Raw genomic sequence first — 21285 nt, 5'->3', positions numbered from 1 at the left:
CTTCAAACTTATGAGCTCATTACAGGAATTTACCACCATACATGGCGCACTCTTTACGTTTTTGTTTTTTGTTTTTGTTTTTGTTTTTAATATAGAGTAGTTGTGGCTGTCTTGGAAATTGCTATGCCTCAAATTCACAGAAAACCTCCTGGGATAAAAGGCATGCACCACTATATCTGGCCTTTACTCTTTGTTGTTGGTTTTTGGTTTTTTGTTTTTTTGAGCCAGGATTTTTTGCAGCTGAGGTTGGCCTCAAACTTATTATGCATCCAAAGCTCGCCTTGAACTCTGCTTTCCATTACATTTCTTTTTAAAAGGGCATAAACAGTATTTTCTTCTTTTTCATTCTTTCTAATAATTTTCTGAAATGATATATGAATTTAACTAGTTTTGAAAAGTTAGTTACCATGGGGGCTGGAGAGATGGCTCAGTGGTTGAGAGCACAGGATGTTCTTCTTTTGAAGAGTAAGTACATAAACAGAGAGAAAGAAATGTTTTGAGTATCACAAAAGGATATAATAAGGGTTTTCTAACAACAATGAAGCCATCCTGGCCTCCTTAATCATAGGACGAGCCATGAGTGTTCTGCGCCTCCAGTAATGCTATGGAAAGAAGAGATGATACATTAAGAATACAATAATAGGCAAGTGCTGAGGAGAAGTGCTAAGAACTTTCTAGGTTTGAAGTCCTATGATATCCCAAGCCTTACATGGTCTCCTGTTCCAGCCAGATGAATGCACACAGGTCGGTACCTGCTGTTCCATTCCTTAGGCACGATAAACTGGAATCTATAAAAAATGAGATTTTTTTTTAAAATGAAAATTAGCCATAAACTATACACACATATATCCATGTATATGTTTTTGATTACTTATGTTTAATTAATTCATGGAGAAGGTCTTGTCATTATATAATTTAGGCTGGCCTGAACTTACTATGTAGGTTAGGCTGGCCTCAATCTTGTGGTCCACCTGCCTTAACCCTCTGAGTGCTGGGATTGCAGGTGTGTATCATCATGCCCAGTTCTAAACTAACAAGCTAAAAAGTATCATAATTAAGCGCTCTCTCTCTCTCTCTCTCTCTCTCTCTCTCTCTCTCTCTCTCTCTCTCTCTCACACACACACACACACACACACACACACACACACACACACACAAAGGATGGGCCAGAGGATTTACATTTACTAATGGGTATTTGTATGTGTGGGGATGAGTGTGCCCTGGTGCAGGTCAAAGGTCAGAGAAGACTTGCAGGAGTTCTTTTCCTCCACCACAGGAGTCCTAGGAATTGAACTCTGTCAGTCTTAACAGGGTGTCTCTACCCACTAAGCTATCTGACTGGCCTATACTTTAACTAACCTGAAGTAAGTACTTAGAATTTTGACATTCAATTTGTACTTATGTGTCCAAAAGCTAGAATATTATAAACCTAATTTCTGTTAGGAGGAAAAAAACATGAAAGCAGGAAAAAGACTTAGAAAGATTAGGGATTTGGTGGGATGGAGAGGGAATGAGAATACTGGGTATAGAATGTTGTAAAGAATACTATGTTTATGAATGAAACTGTAAAGAACTAAAACAAGTACTATTGTAGGATCCCGAAATACCTCTCCTGGGCATATATCCAGAAGATGTTCCAACCAGTAAGAAGGACACATGGTCCACTATGTTCATAGCAGCCTTATTTGTAATAGCCAGAAGCTGAAAAGAACCCAGATGCCCCTCAACAGAGGAATGGATACAGAAAATGTGGTATATTTACACAATGGAGTACTACTCAGCTATTAAAAACAATGAATTTATGAAATTCCTAGGCAAATGGATGGACCTGGAGGGCATCATCCTGAGTAAGATAACCCAATCACAAAAGAACTCACATGATATGTACTCACTGATAAGTGGATATTAGCCCAGAAACTTAGAATACCCAAGATACAAGGTACAATTTGCAAAACACATGAAACTCAAGAAGAACCAAGACGAAAGTGTGGACACTTTGCTCCTTCTTAGAATTGGGAACATACACCCATGGAAGGAGTTACAGAGACAAAGTTTGGAGCTGAGATGAAAGGATGGACCATGTAGAGACTGCCATATCCAGGGATCCACCCCATAATCAGCATCCAAACGCTGACACCATTGCATACACTAGCAAGATTTTATCGAAATGACCCAGATGTAGCTGTCTCTTGTGAGACTATGCCGGGGCCTAGCAAACACAGAAGTGGATGCTCACAGTCAGCTAATGGATGGATCACAGGGCTCCCAATGGAGGAGCTAGAGAAAGTACCCAAGGAGCTAAAGGGGTCTGCAACCCTATAGGTGGAACAACAATATGAACTAACCAGTACCCCTTAGAGCTCGTGTCTCTGGCTGCATATGTATCAGAAGGTGACCTAGTCAGCCATCAGTGGAAAGAGAGGCCCATTGGTCTTGCAAAGTTTATATGCCTCAGTACAGGGGAACACCAGGGCCAAGAAGTGGGAGTGGTGGGGGGAGCGAAGTGGTGGGGGGGAGGGCTTTGGGGACTTTTGGGGTAGGATTAGAAATGTAAATGAAGAAAATACCTAATTAAAAAAATAAAAATAAATAAATAAAAAATTAAAAAGGGAAATTACCTATGATGCCACTCATGGGGAGGAAACAACAAATAAGCTGCAGGCATGCCAAACTTCTAGCAAGTTTTAGAAATGGACTTATTTAATGTGGCATGGTGTTACTGTCAGATGAAACTAGATGACTATTCTCTATAGAAATTGAGCAGTGAAGCTGGGGATACAGTTAAGTACATAAGCAGGGCTGGAGAAATGGCTCAGTGGTTAAGAGGAGCACTGACTGCTCTTCCAGAGGTCCTGAGTTCAAATCCCAGTAACCACATGGTGACTCACTACTGTCTGTAATGAGATCAGATGTCCTCTTCTGGTGTGTCTGAAGACAGCTATATATACTTACATACCTAAAATAAATAAATAAATCCCTGTTGGGAGGCAGAGGCAGGTGAATTTCTGAGTTCGAGGCCAGCCTGGTCTACAAAGTGAGTTCTAGGACAGCCCAGCCAGGGCTACAGAGAAACCTCGTCTCAAAAAACAAAAGAAAAACCCAAAAACAAAAAAGAAAGTAGTGGAGTCAGGGTTCAGTCCAGATACATTTAATGCCAAAGTCCTTGGTTTTTGTTCTATACAACATTGCTTGCATTTTATTTTGATTTTATTAAAAGAAAAAAAAATCAAACCAAAACCAGATACCAAAAACCAACCAACCAACCAACCAACCAAGTCTGGGAAAACGGGTCAGTAGTTCAGAACACTGGCTGTTCTTTTTTTAAAAAAAGATTGATTTATTTCTCTTAGGTATATGAGTACACTGTAGCTGTACAGATGGTTGTGAGCCATCATGTAGTTGCTGGGAATTGAACTCAGGACCTCTGCTTTCTCCCGTTCTGCTCACTCTTTCCCAAAGATTTATTTATTTTATATGTAGTACATACACTGTAGCTGTCTTCAGAGACCCCAGAAGAGGTCATCAGATTTTATTACGGATGGTTGTGAGCCACCATGTGGTTGCTGGGATTTGAACTCAGGACCTCTGGAAGAGTAGTTAGTGCTCTTACATGCTGAGCCATCTCTCCAGCACCCTGGATGCTCTTCTAAAGGACCCAAGTCCAATTTCCAGAACACACAGAAATCCAGTCTCAGATCTAGCACATTATTTTGGCCTCCTGGGTACCAGCACATACATGATGCAGACATATATGCAGTTAAAACACCCACACACATAAATAAATGAATAAAATTTAAAATAATAATTATCTTAGAACAAAGAAAAACTACTGCCTACCACAAACAAATACATGTTATGTTGGTTCTGTTTTGTTCTGTTTTTCTTTTTTTGGCTTTGAGACAGGGTTTTTCTGTGTATCCCCAGCCATCCTAGAGCCCTATCATCTTAGAATTTTTTTTTTTTGAGACAGGGTTTCTCTGTATAGCCCTGTGTGGGGAGCCGCCCTCACATTCGCCGTTACAAGATGGCGCTGACATCCTGTGTTATAAGTGGTAAACAAATAATCTGCGCATGTGCCAAGGGTAGTTCTCCACCCTATGTGCTCTGCCTTCCCCGTGAGGACAACTCGGCCGATGGGCTGCAGCCAATCAGGGAGTGACACGTCCTAGGCGGAGGATAATTCTCCCTAAAAGGGACGGGGTTTCACCATTCTCTCTCTTGCTCTCTTGCGCTCTTGCTCCTAAAGATGTAAGCAATAAAGCTTTTGCCGCAGAAGATTCTGGTTTGCTGCGTTCTTCCTGGCCGGTCGCGCGAACGCGTGTAAGAGTTGGTGCTGAAACCCGGGACGAGAAAACCCAGGACAAGAAATCCTGGGATGAGAAAACCCGGGACGGTTACCATCACCTGCGCAAGGAAGATCCCTCATTCCGGAACCAGAACTGCGGGTCATAAAGGTTCCCGTAAAACAGACTGTTGAGAAGGATCCAGCCTGGATTCAGAACTCCTCAGCTGGGGAACGGTGGTAATGAAGTGTTCCCGTAAAACAGACTGTTGAGAAGGATTCAACTGCGTGAATTCAGAACTCTTCAGCTGGGGAACAGGGTACCCGTAAGTATAGCTTTACAAGGTAAGTCTGGTCTTGAACTTTCTAACGAAATTCAAGACAGTCTATCAGAAGTAAAGTGGGAAATAGCTTTACAAGGTATGTTTGGCCTTGAACTTTCTCTAGTGTTAGGAGCCTTTTTGTTCCTTTTCACATGTTATCAAGCGGTTAAGGCAGGGCTGAAAATTCTGGATGAAATTCAGGGCAATCTATCAGAAGTAAAGCGGGGAGAGAGAGTAGGAGCAAAGAGGAAATATGGCGCACAAAATAAGTATACAGGCCTTTCCACGGGTCTTGAACCCGAGGAAAAGTTTAGGTCAGGTAAGAATACCTGGGGAGCGATTAGAAGGAAGGAAAAGAAAAAAGATCAATTAGCGGAGGTCTCTAGGAGAAGGAGCCTATACTCATCACTAGATGAGCTCAAGGAGCCAGCTCTTAGTAGCTCTGAATCAGATGAAGAATTCTCCTCTGAAGAAACAGACTTGGAGGAGGAAGCAGCTCATTATGAGAGAAAAGGGTACCAGCCAGATAAAATGCTAGCTAATCAGTCAAGGAAAAAGCCAAAAGCGGCTGGCGAAGGCCAGCATGCTGTTCAGCCTCCGGGCAGTCGGCTTCAAGGTCATAGTGCACTTCCGCCCTATGCGGAGCCCCCGCCCTGCGTAGTGCGTCAGTCCTGCACAGAGAGGCAATGCGCAGACTCGTTCATTCCAAAGGAGAAACAAAGGAAAATACAACAGGCATTTCCGGTCTTTGAAGGAGCCGAGGGTGGGCGTGTCCACGCTCCGGTAGAATATGTACAGATTAAAGAGCTTGCCGAGTCGGTCCGTAAATATGGAACCAATGCTAATTTTACCTTGGTGCAGTTAGACAGGCTTGCCGGCATGGCACTAACTTCTGCCGACTGGCAAATGATTGCAAAAGCCGCTCTCCCTAGTATGGGCAAATATATGGAATGGAGAGCTCTATGGCAAGAGGCTGCACAAGCGCAGGCCCGAGCAAACGCTGCTGCTTTGACTCCAGAGCAGAGAGATTGGATTTTTGACTTGTTAATGGGTCAGGGAGCTTATACTGCTGATCAAACAAACTACCACTGGGGAGCTTATGCCCAAATCTCCTCCATGGCTATTAGGGCCTGGAAGGCGCTCTCCCGAGCAGGTGAAGCCACTGGACAACTAACAAAGATCATCCAGGGACCTCAGGAGTCCTTCTCAGATTTTGTGGCCAGAATGACAGAGGCAGGCTCTTGCAGCCTACAAGGTCTTATTGTCCACCCTGGAGTTGTAGATCAGGATTATAAAGGGAAACTTCAGGTTCTCTGTTTTTGTCCTCAAGTTGTCTTTTCTATATCACAAGGAGACAGAATAGCTCAACTAATAATTTTGCCAAGCCTACGTGGCTGTTTTTCCTTCCTCTGGTATTCCTTGAGCTGCCAGAGGGATTGGTTCTACTGAAAATGATTCTGATTACTTAATAATGCCTTTAGATTGTTGTCAAATTTTATCTACTCATGTAGGGGTAAACCCTCGTGGCGTCAGGCCATTATAGGTCTGGCAAATGGATGTCACGCATATTTCCTCCTTTGAGAGAAATCAATATTTACATGTCCATTGACACATGTTCTGGCATCATGTTTGCTAAGACTGATAATGGACCAGCTTATACATCTCAAAAATTCCAGCAGTTCTGCCGTCAGATGGACGTGACCCACCTGACTGGACTTCCGTACAACCCTCAAGGACAGGGTATTGTTGAGCGTGCGCATCGCACCCCCAAATCCTATCTAATAAAACAGAAAAGGGGGGCGTTGAGGCTCTACCCCGAGTACCAAGAGTGTGTCTATGGCACTCTTTACACTCAATTTTTTAAATCTTGATGCTCATGGCCATACTGCGGCTGAACATCATTGTTCAGAGCCAGATAGGCCCAATGAGATGGTTAAATGGAAAAATGTCCTTGATAATAAATGGTATGGCCCGGATCCTATTTTGATAAGATCCAGGGGAGCTGTTTGTGTTTTTCCACAGAATGAAGACAACCCATTTTGGATACCAGAAAGACTCACCCGAAAAATCCAGACTGACCAAGGGAATACTGATGTCCCTCGTCTTGGTGATGTCCAGGGCGACAAAGTCTTTCTCAGTATATGTTACAGAATTGGATGGCTGAATTTGAACAGACCCTTCGGGAATTGAGACTTCAGATCAACTCCACGCGCTTGGACCTGTCCCTGACCAAAGGATTACCCAATTGGATCTCCTCAGCATTTTCCTTCTTTAAAGAATGGGTGGGATTGATATTATTTGGAGATATACTTTGCTGTGGATTAGTGTTGCTTCTCTGGTTGGTCTGTAAGCTTAAGGCCCAAACTAGGAGAGACAAGGTGGTTATTGCCCAGGCACTTGCAGTACTAGAACATGGTGCTTCCCCTGATATATGGTTATCTATGCTTAAGCAATAGGTCGCTGGCCATTCAGCTCTTGCACCCCACGAGGCTAGTCTCATTGCACAGGATAGAGTGAGTGTGCTTCTGCAGCCCGAGAGAGTTGCACGGCTAAGCACTGCAGTAGAAGGGCTCTGCGGCATATATGAGCCTATTCTAGGGAGACATGTCATCTTTCAAGAAGGTTGAGTGTTCAAGTGTACTTCTCCCCAGGAAAAACGACATGGGACCAGACCAGGACCCCTCTGGGTGATGAGCCTGGGAGGAGGTTATGTGTACGGCTCCTTTACCTGCACACTGGGGATTTGACCTCTATCTCCACTCTCATTAATATGGGTGGCCTATTGCTCTTATTAAAAGAAAAGGGGGATCTGTGGGGAGCCGCCCTCACATTCGCCGTTACAAGATGGTGCTGACATCCTGTGTTCTAAGTGGTAAACAAATAATCTGCGCATGTGCCAAGGGTAGTTCTCCACCCCATGTGCTCTGCCTTCCCCGTGAGGACAACTCGGCCGATGGGCTGCAGCCAATCAGGGAGTGACACGTCCTAGGCGGAGGATAATTCTCCCTAAAAGGGACGGGGTTTCACCATTCTCTCTCTTGCTCTCTTGCTCTCTTGCTTGCGCTCTTGCACTCTTGCTCCTAAAGATGTAAGCAATAGAGCTCTTGCTCTCTTGCACTCTTGCTCCTGAAGATGTAAGCAATAAAGCTTTTGCCGCAGAAGATTCTGGTTTGCTGCGTTCTTCCTGGCCGGTCGCGAGAACGCAGGTAAGAGCCCTGGCTGTCATGGAACTCACTCTGTAGACCAGGCTAGCCTCGGACTCAGAAATCTGCCTGCCTCTGCCTCCCAAATGCTGGGAGGCAGTGCCCAGCATAGAAATTTAAAAATGAAATGTTTTTATTTGTGTGGGGGGGGGCACACGTGGAAATCAGAGGACAACTTGTGGGAATTCTCTTCTTCTAACATTCGAGTCCTGGGAATTGTCATCAGGCATGCTCAGGTGTTCTTACCTGGTAAACTGTCTCACTACTTGTACTGCTTAGTTTTGTGTCAACTTGACACAGGCTGGGGTTATCATAGAGAAAGGAGCTTCAGTTGGGGAAATGCCTCCATGAGATCCAACTACAAGATCTCTCAACTAGTGATCAAGGGGGAAAGGCCCCTTGTGCGCGGGACCATCTCTGGGCTGGTAGTCTTAGTTCTATAAGAGAGCAGGCTGAGCAAGCCAGGAGAAGCAAGCCAGGGGAAGCAAGCCAGTAAGGAACATCCCTCCATGGCCTCTGCCTTAGCTCTTGCTTCCTGACCTGCTTGAGTTCCAGTCCTTACTTCCTTTGTGATGAACAGCAATATCGAAATGTAAGCTGAATAAACCCTTTCCTCCCCAACTTGTTTCTTGGTCATGATGTTTGTGCAGGAATAGAGACGCTGACTAAAACAAATTGGTACCAGCAGAGTGAGGTATTCCCGTGACAACCTGACCATGTTTTGGGGAGGACTGTGGAAGGACTTTGGAACTTTGGGCTAGAAGATCCATTCGGTGTTAAGAGCTCTGCAGGTATTGTGTAGGAGTTTGGAAGATAATATTGAAAACAGTGCAGAAGATGGAGGCCTGGCTTGTGAAATTTCAGAGGGAAAATTAAAGTTCTTTTTAGGGCCATTGTTACTTTGGTTGTGAAGATTCTGTGGTTCTGGTTAGCTGGGGTTGAAGAATCAGCTGTGATTAACAAGATACCAGAACTAGTAAAGTGAAGCTTTTGTATTACTGGGACTATTGATGCTGGTTAGCTGGAGGTAAAAATTAGTGGTGATTAAGAAGAGACCAGCATCACTGAGGTGACATCTTCTGGGAAGTGTTTTTTTGAGTCACAGAGGCTGTATTCCAGAGATAACCAAGGTTGTACCTCATGCTGCAGTGGGACTTGGTAATGTGTAAGAGAGTCACCCAGGTGATACTCGTTTTGAAGGCATGAAGGGGTCACGCAGAGCAGCCGAGGCTCGGCACTGTGAGAGGGAATGGAAGGCCATTGGTGAAGGTGCAGCCTCAGTTGCAATTGACGACCCAGGACTGAAGGGGTCATGCAGTGTTTTGGAGATGCCAGTACCATGAGATGACCACCAAGAGCAGCAGCAGTGGAGTACAGGCATCTGGAGCCTAGAGGACAACTTGTGTGCTACAAAGAGCATGGCTGGAGAAGTGACCCAAGCCCTTGGAGGAGCCCAGAAGATCGTGAGTTGGATCTCAGACATTGGACGGTTGGAGATTGATTTTTGCTTTTGATTGTGACTGTGCCCTGATATTTTCCCTCTTGAAGGAAGAATCTATTTTAGTGGAGCCCACAGTTAAGAGACTTTTAATTGTAAAAAGACTTTGGATTTTAAAAGAGATGGATCTTTTAAATAGTTTGAAATTTTAAGAATATGTAAAGACTGTGGGACATTTAAAGTTATTTAGACCTTGGGGATGAATAAAAATGTAAGGGTTGAGGCTTATTAGTAATGTGTTTGTGTGTCAGGATGACAAGGGGTCAATTGTACTGGGTACTTTTGTGTCAACTTGACACAGCTGGAGTTATCACAGAGAAAGGAGCTTCAGTTGGGGAAATACCTCCGTGAGATCCAACTATAAGGCATTTTCTCAATTAGTGATCAAGGGGGAAAGGCCCCTTGTGGGTGGGACCATTTCTGGGCTGGTAGTCTTGGTTCTATAAGAGAGCAGGCTGAGCAAGCCAGGAGAGGCAAGCCAGTAAGGAACATCCCTCCATGGCCTCTGCATCAGCTCCTGCTTCCTGACCTGCTTGCGTTCCAGTCCTGACTTCCTTGGTGATAAATAGCAGAAAGGAAGTGTAAGCCGAATAAACCCTTTCCTCCCCAACTTGTGTCTTGGTCATGATGTTTGTGCAGGAATAGAAACCCTGACTAACACTACTAAAAGTGAACATTTAAAAGGTAAACTCTACTTAGAAATGAGCAGAGCTGGTATATGACTAAGATCCTTTGGAAATATTTCTATGGGACTGTGCATGTCTGAATTTTTACAAAAATGGTGTTGACTTCTTAAGCTTTCACCTCACCTTGATATCACTAACTATGCATGGAGGGCAATTAATCTCCTAGTGTGAATGTTGAGGGCATTATCCACACTCTGTAAGCATAAGCAGTACTTACATGCACTGCTAGACACAACTCACTCATCTTACTTGCCAAACAGATGCTTACCTTGCAACAACAGATTCAATTGGCATGATACCAGGCACATAGTGGGCCATGGGAGAAACAAAGTGTCCATCTAGGATCTTACAATCTGACTGTTCTTCAACCTAAAGGAAAAGAAAATGGAGGTGTATACAAAGTAGACTAAGATAGAGGGCTATCATGTACTTTTTTTTCTGATAAAAATAAAATCTATTCAACTAATCACTAACATTCTCTTAGTTCTTGCACACGAGCATCATTTTTACTTACAACAACTAAGCTACATTCTCAGAACCAAAACTTTTTCATTGCTTACTTTTTTCTTTTTTGCCCCATTTTTTAAACCAAAATATATATTTTCATTTAAGACTATCTACAGTTTCATATTTATTTAGTAACTACGTAACTGATATGTTCTGAAATATTTCATGCTTTGTCTTTCAAACTCCTTCATTTATATTTACGTAGCAGGGAATTATCTATTGTGTCCTTTTTTTTTTTAAAGATTTATTTTATTATAGAGTACACTTTCATTGTCTTCAGACACACCGGGAGAGGGAGGGTATCAGATCCTATTATAGATGGTTGTGAGCCACCATGTGGTTGCGGGAAATTGAACTCAGGACCTCTGGAAGAACAGTCAGTGCTCTTAACCACTAAGCCAACTCTCCAGCCCCATTGTGCCTTTTTAAAGACACTTTCACAAATATTTGTTTTCCTTCTATGCTGGAGTATAGTTGGAAAATAATAGATTTAATTCACACACTGGCAGGCAATTTTCAAAATAAAGTACAAGTTAAAGGAATTCAGTACCATTCAACAGGGCTAGGAGTACAGCTTAGTACAGAGCATGTGGCAAGTAGGGAGAGCCTGTATTCAACTCTAGGTACCACAAAAACAAAAACAATCAAAATCATTCAACTATATAAAAGCAATCAAAAGTACAATTTGGAAGCAGCAGTAACTTGGTGCAATCTAAGCTACTATCAAGCATTCAGAGTGGTTTGATATCACATTTCACTATGTGATATGCTGATGCATTATGTAAGGACAAGGGGGGATTTTTTTCTGTAGTAAAAACAATTCGTAGGTACCTGTACTAACATATGTTTAAAATCAATTCAATTTTGAAGCTGAGGCAGGAGGCCCATGAGTTCAAAGCTAGCTTGGGTTGCATAGCAAGACATGTCTCAACAACAACAACAACAACAACAAAAAACCCCAAAACAAACAATAATAAAAAAGGCAATTTGCTAACATTCAATACCTGAGCTTACTTCTCAAGAATTTACTTTTTAGTATAAAAAATCCTATTTCAAGTCAAAGGTTAAAATTAAAGTAGCAGGAAGGTATCACATATTTTCACTATAATAAAAAAAAAAAAGCAGACAAAACAAAACAAAAATCTATGTCAGTGGCTGCAGTTGTTCAGATTCAGTATTTTGTACCTGTGAATTAAGATTAGTAAACTGTTTTTCTTCCTTATAGCAGGTATTCTATCAATGATCTATATTTCTTGGCCCCATCATTAAAAAGACAAAACTAGAGGCCTGGAGAGATGGCCCAGTGGTTAAAAAAGCACATACTGCTCTTCCTGAGGTCCTGCATTTGAGTCCCAGCACCCACAGTAGGTGGCTTACAACTGCCTGTAACCCCAGCTCCAGGGGACTCTCATCCCTCTGAGCTCTGTGGGCACTTGCATTCATGTGCACAAACAACCCCCCCCCACAATTAAATATAATAAAAATAAATCTAAAAAAAACCCCAAAACATGCTGGGTGTTTTGGGGCATGCTTTAATCTCAGCACTTACAGGTGGATCTCTGAGATTGAAGCCAACCTGCTCTACAGAGTGAGTTCCAGGACAGCCAGGGCTATATAGAGAAACTCTTGACAAAAAACAAAAAATTCAAAAACAAACCAAAACAACCAAACCACGCCCCCCCCCCCCAAAAAAAATCCTACCAGGAGCTGGAGAGGTTCATGAGTTAAATGCACTAGCTGCTCTTCCAGAGGACCCAGTTTCAAGTCCTAGCACCCACATAGGCACTCACAACTGTCTGTAATCCAGTTCCATGTGATTTCATACCCTCTCATAGATATGCATGCAGGCAAAACACCAGTGCAATAAAGAAAACAAAACACCTCACCCAGAAAACCCCAACCACCCAACCAACCAACACCACCAAACCCAAAACAAACCACAAACCCCTAAATAGTAGAAGCAACCCAAATGTCTACGAATTTATGACTAGATAATAATTATAAGTCACTGAAAAGATTACTGATGCATGGTAAAACATGGACAAGCCTTATAAACATACCAAGAGGGGCAAGAGGGCAAATGCACTTGTGGTGCCAGATTGACAACCCGAGCTCAAGTCCCAGAATTCACTTAAAGGATAGAATCATGTCTACAAAGTTGTCCTGTAATCTAGGAATTGACATGTGTGAGATGGCTTGTGTGCCTACCCACACAGACCATGTACACAACATAATAATGAAAATTAATAAACTCAAGAATACTTTCTAAGCCAAATAGCAAAGATCACATACTGCATAATTCCATTTCTAAGAAGTACCCTAAATATGAGACTCCATAGATACAGACACTCAAGTACTTGATAAAGGCCAAGGTGGCTTTGTGACGCAGTTAGAGCTAGGGGAAAGCTGAGGCGCGCGCTCTACCAGCCCTCTTCCACCGCGGCCGTGGGAATGGACACATCTTTTTCCCACGTGCGAAAAGCCAGCCGGCCATGACAACGAACACATCCACCACCACAACCGCAACTGTGGCACGCTCTATCTCCTCCTTTACGGACCCTCATCATTTCCCCTCTCACAACCACATTATAAGGATGGCCTCGGCCAGTCAAGGGCATTTTGATGCTTACGAGGCACTGGATCTTACAGAATTTGCCAAAAAACAGCCTTGGTGGCGCAAGCTTTTCGGGCAGGAGAGTCGGTCTGCAGGTGAGAAGTACAGTGTGGCAACCCAGCTCCTTATTGGAGGTGTCACTGGCTGGTGCACTGGCTTCATATTCCAGAAAGTTGGAAAGCTGGCTGCCACAGCAGTGGGAGGGGGCTTTTTTCTCCTCCAGCTTGCAAACCACACTGGCTACATCAAAGTTGACTGGAGTCGAGTAGAGAAGGACATGAAAAAGGCCAAGGAGCAGCTGACAATTCGGAAGAGCGCCCAAATACCAACTGAAGTCAAGAGCAAAGCTGAGGAGGTGGTGTGCTTTGTGAAGAAGAATGTTTTAGTAACTGGAGGATTTTTTGGAGGCTTTCTGCTCGGTATGGCATCCTAAGGGTATCGCTTCACTTCCACTGTTCACCAGCCTCAACACTCCATCGTAGGAAACTCCAGACTCTTCTTCCTCTTCAGGCCCTCCTCTCTGTTGTAAATCTGAACCGATTCCATAGGCATCTTGCCCATGCAAATTTACACAGGCTCTCCCATGGCCTTGACAAGCAAAGTGGGAAGCATGTTTTCCATCTGGAGGCCAACAAGAATGGTCCTTTTCCCGTATGTAAAATCTGTCCTAAAACATGTTTTAAGATCGGTCCCTAACAGTTGAGCTCGAAGAGGGATGCACAATTACCTTACTATGCTCTTCATGGGAAGGAACTGAATATATCTGTCTTTGAGCACGGGAAGAAAGAAAACCCAGTTTTGGGAGTACCATGCACTAGCCAGCTATTTTAGGGGGACAGTCTCCTTACAGAATTTTACAAGTAAACTGATTGATGCCTTCTTTTCTTCTTGACAGCTATCCCAGTAATATAATGATAGTAGTTATCTTAGTTAAGAACTCAGAAGTATGTCACTTCAAAAACGGCCATAACATAAATACTACGACCTATTTCTTGGGTCCCTTTTTAGGGGGGTGGTTGGGGTGCGCCTAGGGCCTTGCTCATACTAGGCAACGGCTACTCCACAGCTATACTCTTAGCTTTTTGGGTTCTTTATATTTTGAGAGAAGATCCTACTAAATTACTCAGGCTGGCCGAGTACTGACATCCTCCTGTATCAGCTTCCTGAAGAGGTGGGATTACAGGCCCAAGCCACCAGGAACAACTGCCCCAGGACCTTAAGAAAGAACTGAAGAACACATCGCTGAGTCTACTTTGCCCCTTCTCAACATTCTCATTTGCCTTTTCCTCCAGGAATAGGTTGCAAGAACCTACATAGTTTGGTTTCCTGCATCAGGGCCTCATCTTCTTCAATCCAATATCAGCTGGGTGAAATTTTCTTCTAGAAGCTTCAGTGGAGAAGAATCTGCTTTCGGGCTCATAGGTTTGGGGTACAATTTATATACATGCAACTACAGGAGTTATTCATATTTGGTCCTTTGTCAGCAAAGGACAAGCTCAGCACTGGGATGCTATCCGCAGTTCTTCATTTTACACTGACTGTGCTCTCCATATAAGTAAAAAACTACAGACTTCCTTTCTTCAGGGCCCGGTGGAGAGAAAAAGAAAAAGAAAAAGAGAAAGAGAAAGAGAAAGAGAAAGAGAAAGAGAAAGAGAAAGAGAAAGAGAAAGAGAAAGAGAAAGAGAAAGAGAAAGAAAGAGAAAGAGAAAGAGAAAGAGAAAGAGAAAGAGAAAGAGAAAAAGAGTACCCCCTTGGAGTCCAACACCTCTGCAGAAAGGGAAGTGTGTAAATTCAATGTTTCCATTTTATGTTGATTAGAAAGAAAAATCATGGCTCCAGCCCAAACTCAACACTGTGAGTGTCAGAACACAATGATCTTAAAGAACAACCTTGGAAGCTATATACTACATGGGAAGAAGAAACTAACTGTACTTCTCAGCCTTTGAGTATAGGTTTACCCTTTATTACCAGGTTTAAATCTTCATATTTCCACTAGTAGGGGAAAAAAGAACCCACACAAATTCAAAATAACAAAAAACCATACTAAAACCACAGACTTCATAGACCTAAGGAACCACTTATTTATAAGCCAACTGGCTCTTTGCAGTTTGTTTAAATCATGTTTATATTCTTCCATTCACTTAAAACTGTTACTTAAAATTAACACTTCCCTGCAGAGTAAATTTGTCAATTAGTACTTTGTATTTCAGTTATTAAAGAAATGGTAAACGGAAATTGGCTTTTATGGTTTTCTTTTTGAAACAGGATTTCGTAATTACGGCTGACCATAAACTTCCAATCATTACCTCCACTCATGCAACTGGAAGATCTTTTTAAAATATTCTCATCTCCATATCTCCACTATATACATTTTCTACTGAAACAATTATTATTATTTTTCTTTTTCCTTTTAGATAGGGTCTTACCATCTAGCCCTAGGTGGCCTGGGAACTCACAGTAATCTGCCCCCTGAGTGCTGGGATTAATGATATATTAATGTATACAAAATTGAACTTTTAAAAACATTTTAATTTTTTATTACATATTTTCTTCATTTACATTTCAAATGCCATCCCAAAAGTTCCCTATACCCTCCCCCCACCCTGCTCTCCTACCTACCCTCTCCCACTTCTTCGCCCTGGCATTCCCCCGTATTGGGGCATATAAAGTTTGCAAGACCAAGGGGGCTCTCTTCCCAATGATGGCCGACTAGGACATCTTCTGCTACATATGCAGCTAGAGACACGAGCTCTGGGGGTACTGGATAGTTCATATTGTTGTTCCACCTATAGGGTTGCAGACCCCTTCAGCTCCTTGGGTACTTTCTCTAGCTCCTCCACTGGGGGCCCTGTGATCCATCCAATAGCTGATTGTGAGCATCCACTTCTGTATTTGCCAGGCACTGGCATAGCCTCACATGAGACAGCTATATCAGGGCCCTTTCAGCAAACTCTTGCTGGCATATGCAATAGTGTCTGGGTTTGGTGGCTGACTATGGGATGGATCCCCAGAATCACTTAAGTCAGTGTATCCTTTACCCTGTTAACAGAAATCTACGGCTGGTGAGAAGGCTCAGTAATTAAAAGTATTGGCACCATGACTGATACTTCTTTGATCCCCAGGACATACATGTTTGGAAGGAGAGAACTGACTTCTGTAAATTGTCTTTTGGCCTCCACTTGCACACCACAACATGTGTTTATATACAAATACAAACAAGTTAAAAATGTTTCATACTCCCAAATGATCTCGGGTCTTTGGATATATGGGGTAGGATGGAGATACATTTTACAGAAATACAATTCTAAATGACGAACAGTTATGGTTTGGATCTGAAATGTTCTCTGAGTATTCTAAAGATTTGCTGCTCAGTGTACAGGGAAGTGGTACAACCTTATGAAATGGTTTAGTTCCTGGGTATGTGTGCTTGAGGTATATCAAGAGCCTGGGTCCCTTTCTACTCTGTCTTTTTATCTCTCTCCTTCCCAGTCCATGACTGGAAAGGAGGTTCTCTGCCATAAGTTCCATGTCATGATGTTCTTCCTTGCTACAGGTCTAACAGCAAAGCCATCAAATGAACACTAACTCGGAAACAATGAGCTCAGATAACCTTTTCCTGGTAGTTTGAATGAGAATGGCCCAATAGGCTCATATATTTGAATACTTGGTTCATAGTTGGTAGAACTATTTGAGAAGATTAGGGGCATGCATAGCCTTGTTGGAGGTGTCACTGGGGGTGGGCTGTGGGGTTCCAAACACCATCCCCAGTTAGTTTTCTTTGACTCATAATTGTTGATCAGAATGTGAGCTCTTAGGTACTGCCCCAGCACCATACCTACCTGCTGCCACATTCTCACCACAATGGTCACTGACTCACCTTCTGAAACTAGACCCTCCAAATAAACTTCTAGAAGTTGCCTTGGTCATGGTGTTTCTATTACAATAGAAAAGTGTTTAATGTGTTTTTCAGTTTAGGTTGTTTTTTGAGGTATTTTGTCACAGAGACAGGAAGCTAACATTGATTTAAATTATTTTACTACTTAGGTCTTTCTGTGATGGTTCATAAACTTATTACTCATATTTTTGTATGTATTTATTAAATTGCAGAGCAGTTGTATACTATAATAAAGGTCTTGTCTTCCTCAAGTATACTAGGATCTACATTCACCTTTGGAATATCACGTATCATGACACTAAATCAATTATATTTGAGAAAACAAACAAAACCCAAATAATCTTCAACAAGAAACAGTGTACTATTACAAGCTTTTTTTTTTTTTTTTATTTCTACATAGCCCTGGTTGTCCTGGAACTCACTATGTAGACCAGGCTGGACTGAAACTCGTAGAGATCTATCTTTGGCCCATGTGTGCTAGGATTAAAGGCAAATGCCAACATGCCCAGAGCACTTTTTAAAAATTATATTAATTTCTGCATGTGTAATAAAGTACCTAATGACAATGAAATTTCCATTATTTTGCAGTGAACAATATTCATTACATACCAAATTGTTCACTCCTTTGTTTTTTAACCCAGTACTGCAAAATTTCCCACATCACTTTGCTTTTCTATGTAATAGACCACTTCAAGTCTAGAGGCAGCATAGTTTCTTGCTATATTTACCTACTATCACGTATCTCACAGGTAAAAAACAGAAAACAAATCAAACACATATAGGGCTTATTATGTATTTGGTTTTGAAATTTGGTATTATACAGATATTCAAAAATCCAATTTCAGTCTCAGAGCAGTATAAAATGATTTCTGAATGTCTAAATGATATAGTTCCTTCTTTTTTTTGTGTGTATTTGTGTATGTGTGTATGCTGCATGTATGTAGGTTTACATGACAGTTATATACATCACTCGCATGGTAGTAGCGTCATAGACACAAGTATCAGTGACCAGTCTTTTACAAAATGTTGGTTCCTTCGACTCAGATCCTCCTGCTTGTATAAAAAGTGCTCTTACCTATTGAGCCATTTTCACATCCTCTAAAAAAATCTTTCTAGGCAGAGCTGGCTATGTTCAGGATATCCAGAACTATGAATCTTCTGAGTTGGGATAAAGACAACATCAGTTTACATTAAAGTGCCATCTGGAGCTATTCCAGGCACTAAAAGCCCTCAGGTCAAGCAAGACACCAGTGAGATCCTGTAGAAATAGCAATCCCTTTTGAAGTACCAATGGATACAAGGGACATCTGTGTTTTTAAATAGCAAGTGTGCAGAGAAGAAACAAAGTGGAACAAAAATAGAAGTGCCATCACAGTGCCAAGGAATAGAATGTCTTTCCTAGAAATGAGTTTTATTGCTAGCGTGGCACTCACAATCTACAAATATTACTCCATCTAGTACTTTTTAATCTCCTATTACTTTGATATCTAAGTATTTAAACAAACATTACTTTTTCTTGCTAGACTTTTGTTTGTTTGTTTGTTTGTTTTTGAGACTGGGATTCTCTGTGTAGTCCTGGCTTGCCTTCAAGTCATAGAGAGTAGCCTACCTCTGCTTCCCAAGTGTGCCACCACTGCCTGGCTCTTCCTAGACTTTTATGTATGTGATCTCAAAGGCATAAGTAAATTTCAAAATTGTCATTGTGGTGAGAAACCCATTTCTGCAATCTGTCCTCTGACCTCCTCGTATCCTCTGTAGCATATGTGTACTGCAAAATAGATTGTAAAAATGTAATATTTTTTTAATCTACCATGTGTGCCAACTTCCCTCTTGCCCCCCCAAGAGACATAATTTTCATTTTTTAAATGTTTATTTGTCTGAGTGTATGTATGCATGCATGTTCCTAGTGCTTATTGATGTCTAAAGAGGGCATCAGATTCCTCAGAATTAGATGACATGTTACCATGTGGAAATTGAATTTTGATCCTCTGCAAGAGCCATAAGTGCTTTTAAGGTCTGGATCAACTCTCCAGCCCATGTCACACATTAAAATCTCTCTAGCTCGCTCTCTCTCTGTCTCTCTGTCTCTCTGTCTCTGTCTCTGTCTCTCACACACACACACACACACACACACACACACACACCAGCTATTCTTAGGCTACTGATTTAATTGCTTTTATACTGAAGAAGAGTAGGAAAATAAGTGGGAGGGATGTAACTATTCTAAAAAATCATTGAAGAAAACCCAACAAGGGGTTGGATGTATAGCTCAGTTGATAACTTTCCCGTTAAACACTTGAAAGGTTTAGTGGAATTCCTAGCATCACCAAAAGAGAAAAGGGGGTAGAGTGGGGGGACAAATACCTAAGTCCCCAATTTTTGAGTAATACATTCAGAGAGGTTTAGTCTCTTCAACTTTGACTCTTTTTTCTTGGTGGACTATTTAAAAAATATAAAACAAAACAATACAAACAAAAACCACTGTTTGTCCTCCCCCATGTTGCTTTGATTGCTACCTTTGATATGTTTCTGAGTTTATTTAGACTTTAGGAGTTGTCTGTGTCCTCACTGAATGTGTTTTTGTTGTCTGAATTCATCACTTGGAGACAGTAATGGAAAGACCTGAGTTTCCCCACTTAGCTGTGTGACCTTGAGTGAGCCACCTCAACTGGAAAGTAGAAAACTATACTTGGCCTAATACAGAGCAACAAATTATTTCATTTAAATAAACACTAAATACTTGCTTTGCTATTAGGAAATATGAGAAAATATTCTTGATATTCTGTTTACAGGAAACCTGGTGGTAAACAGCACAGGTTTTGTTGTTAGAGGAGTCCTGTTTCTTGAATTCAAGCTACTGTTGGTTAGCTCTGTAGCCCTCTGCCATCTTCCTATTCTCTCTGCCTTTCACTTCTTTGTCTACTTGAGTCAATCTCTCTCCTCTTTAGAAAACCATTGTAGGGATGAAATGAGGACCCGAATAAGAATAAAATTTCTTTCAACATATACCAAATTGTACTTGATGGAATGCTAGTTAAATTTTTCTTCCTCTATTACATATGAGTCACAAATTGTGCAACTGTCCAGGGATTAGAAATGACAACCATAACACAGGAAGAATATTGAGGTTAAAAAAAAGGACTTTATTTTCTACCCATCTGTAGTCTTGGAACCAATAACGAGAATCTCCTTGTTTCTGTTACTATAGATAAATGTGCAGGACTGAATACAATGAAGTATCTAATAATCAGGATTGGATTCAAAGATAATTAACAGAAGACATTTCAAGTTTAACAGTTCTCTAGTAGGGTATGCCTGATTGGCTGCACATGAGATGATCACAAATGAAAGATCAAAGGAGAGGAGATGGGAATACCACACAACAGAGAGCTCCTGAGGCAGGACAAACGCTAAGCGTTCAAGGAGTTCAAGAATTGAGACTGGGCCCCAACTCTGAGAGATTCCGGGTAACTTATCTCGACCTCCGGTCTTGATCAGATAGATAAGTATCTGCTTTACCCGTGTCCTAGGAGAGATGTGATCCAATGAAATCACATGACAATCTTATCTATAGTTAAGAAAACATTACTTTAGGAGACACACGATGACTTCTAGCAGCAATTAGCTGACAAGTCCAATGGCAGGGACAGAGACTAGGAAGTCAACAGTATCTGAGTCTGTTGAGTGTTTATGTTCCTGGTGCTGAAAGCAGCGGGTTGGAGCTAAGCAGGCTTTGCCTAGGGGCTGGTTTTTTGCAAAGTTGAGGTTCTGGGGCCCGGAACCAGCGAGGTTGTAGCCTCCTCAGACCCGACCTTCAGTCCCCTCAAGTGAGGAGCCGGCGGGGGCATCAGTGTCTGGCTGCCATCAGCCGCGACTTCCAAGTCTCTCAGGAGCGGAGTCAGGGGTATAACAGCGGCTGCCTACCATCAGCCTCATCCTCAGTCCCTTTCAGGTGAGGCGCTGATGGCCAGCAGGGTTGGGTCACAGGGGTCCCCAACGCCCTCTGTCGGACAGGACACTGCTGCCTTCATGCCGCCTTGCACGTAAGCAGATGACAGAGGCTGTTACTTACAGGCCGCTCGCCGAGGCACACCTGAAGGGGAACTCGCCAAGCCTCTGGCCACCACCGCTCTCCACGCTTAAGGCACCGGACTTTCGCCTCAGCTCGGACAGCAGAGAGCTGAATCTGCTCAGGTACAAAACAGCAGGCGAGCTGCCAGCCAGCCTGACAGGGAGGACGTCCTCGGGGCGGGGCGTGGCGTCCGCGGGACACGCCC

The 21285-nt window shown here is 42.4% G+C and overlaps 2 pseudogenes across 2 annotated transcripts; one reads left to right on the top strand and one right to left on the bottom strand.

Moving 5' to 3' along the window:
- Positions 1-375: 375 nt before the first annotated feature.
- On the bottom strand, positions 376-21261 carry Gm2011 (predicted gene 2011; annotated as a pseudogene). Its single transcript, NR_160689.1, has 4 exons — positions 21081-21261; positions 10261-10361; positions 710-788; positions 376-602 (listed from the first exon to the last, which is right to left on the bottom strand). The product of NR_160689.1 is annotated as a predicted gene 2011 (transcript).
- Positions 12932-14741, top strand: Gm10731 (predicted gene 10731; annotated as a pseudogene). Its single transcript, NR_045392.1, has one exon. The product of NR_045392.1 is annotated as a predicted gene 10731 (transcript).
- Positions 21262-21285: the final 24 nt, after the last annotated feature.

Source organism: Mus musculus, chromosome 3 (assembly GCF_000001635.26).
Source record: "Mus musculus strain C57BL/6J chromosome 3, GRCm38.p6 C57BL/6J".
NCBI lineage: Eukaryota > Metazoa > Chordata > Mammalia > Rodentia > Muridae > Mus > Mus musculus.
Note: the sequence above shows the minus strand (reverse complement) of the source record. Positions and strands in the feature narration are given on the sequence as shown.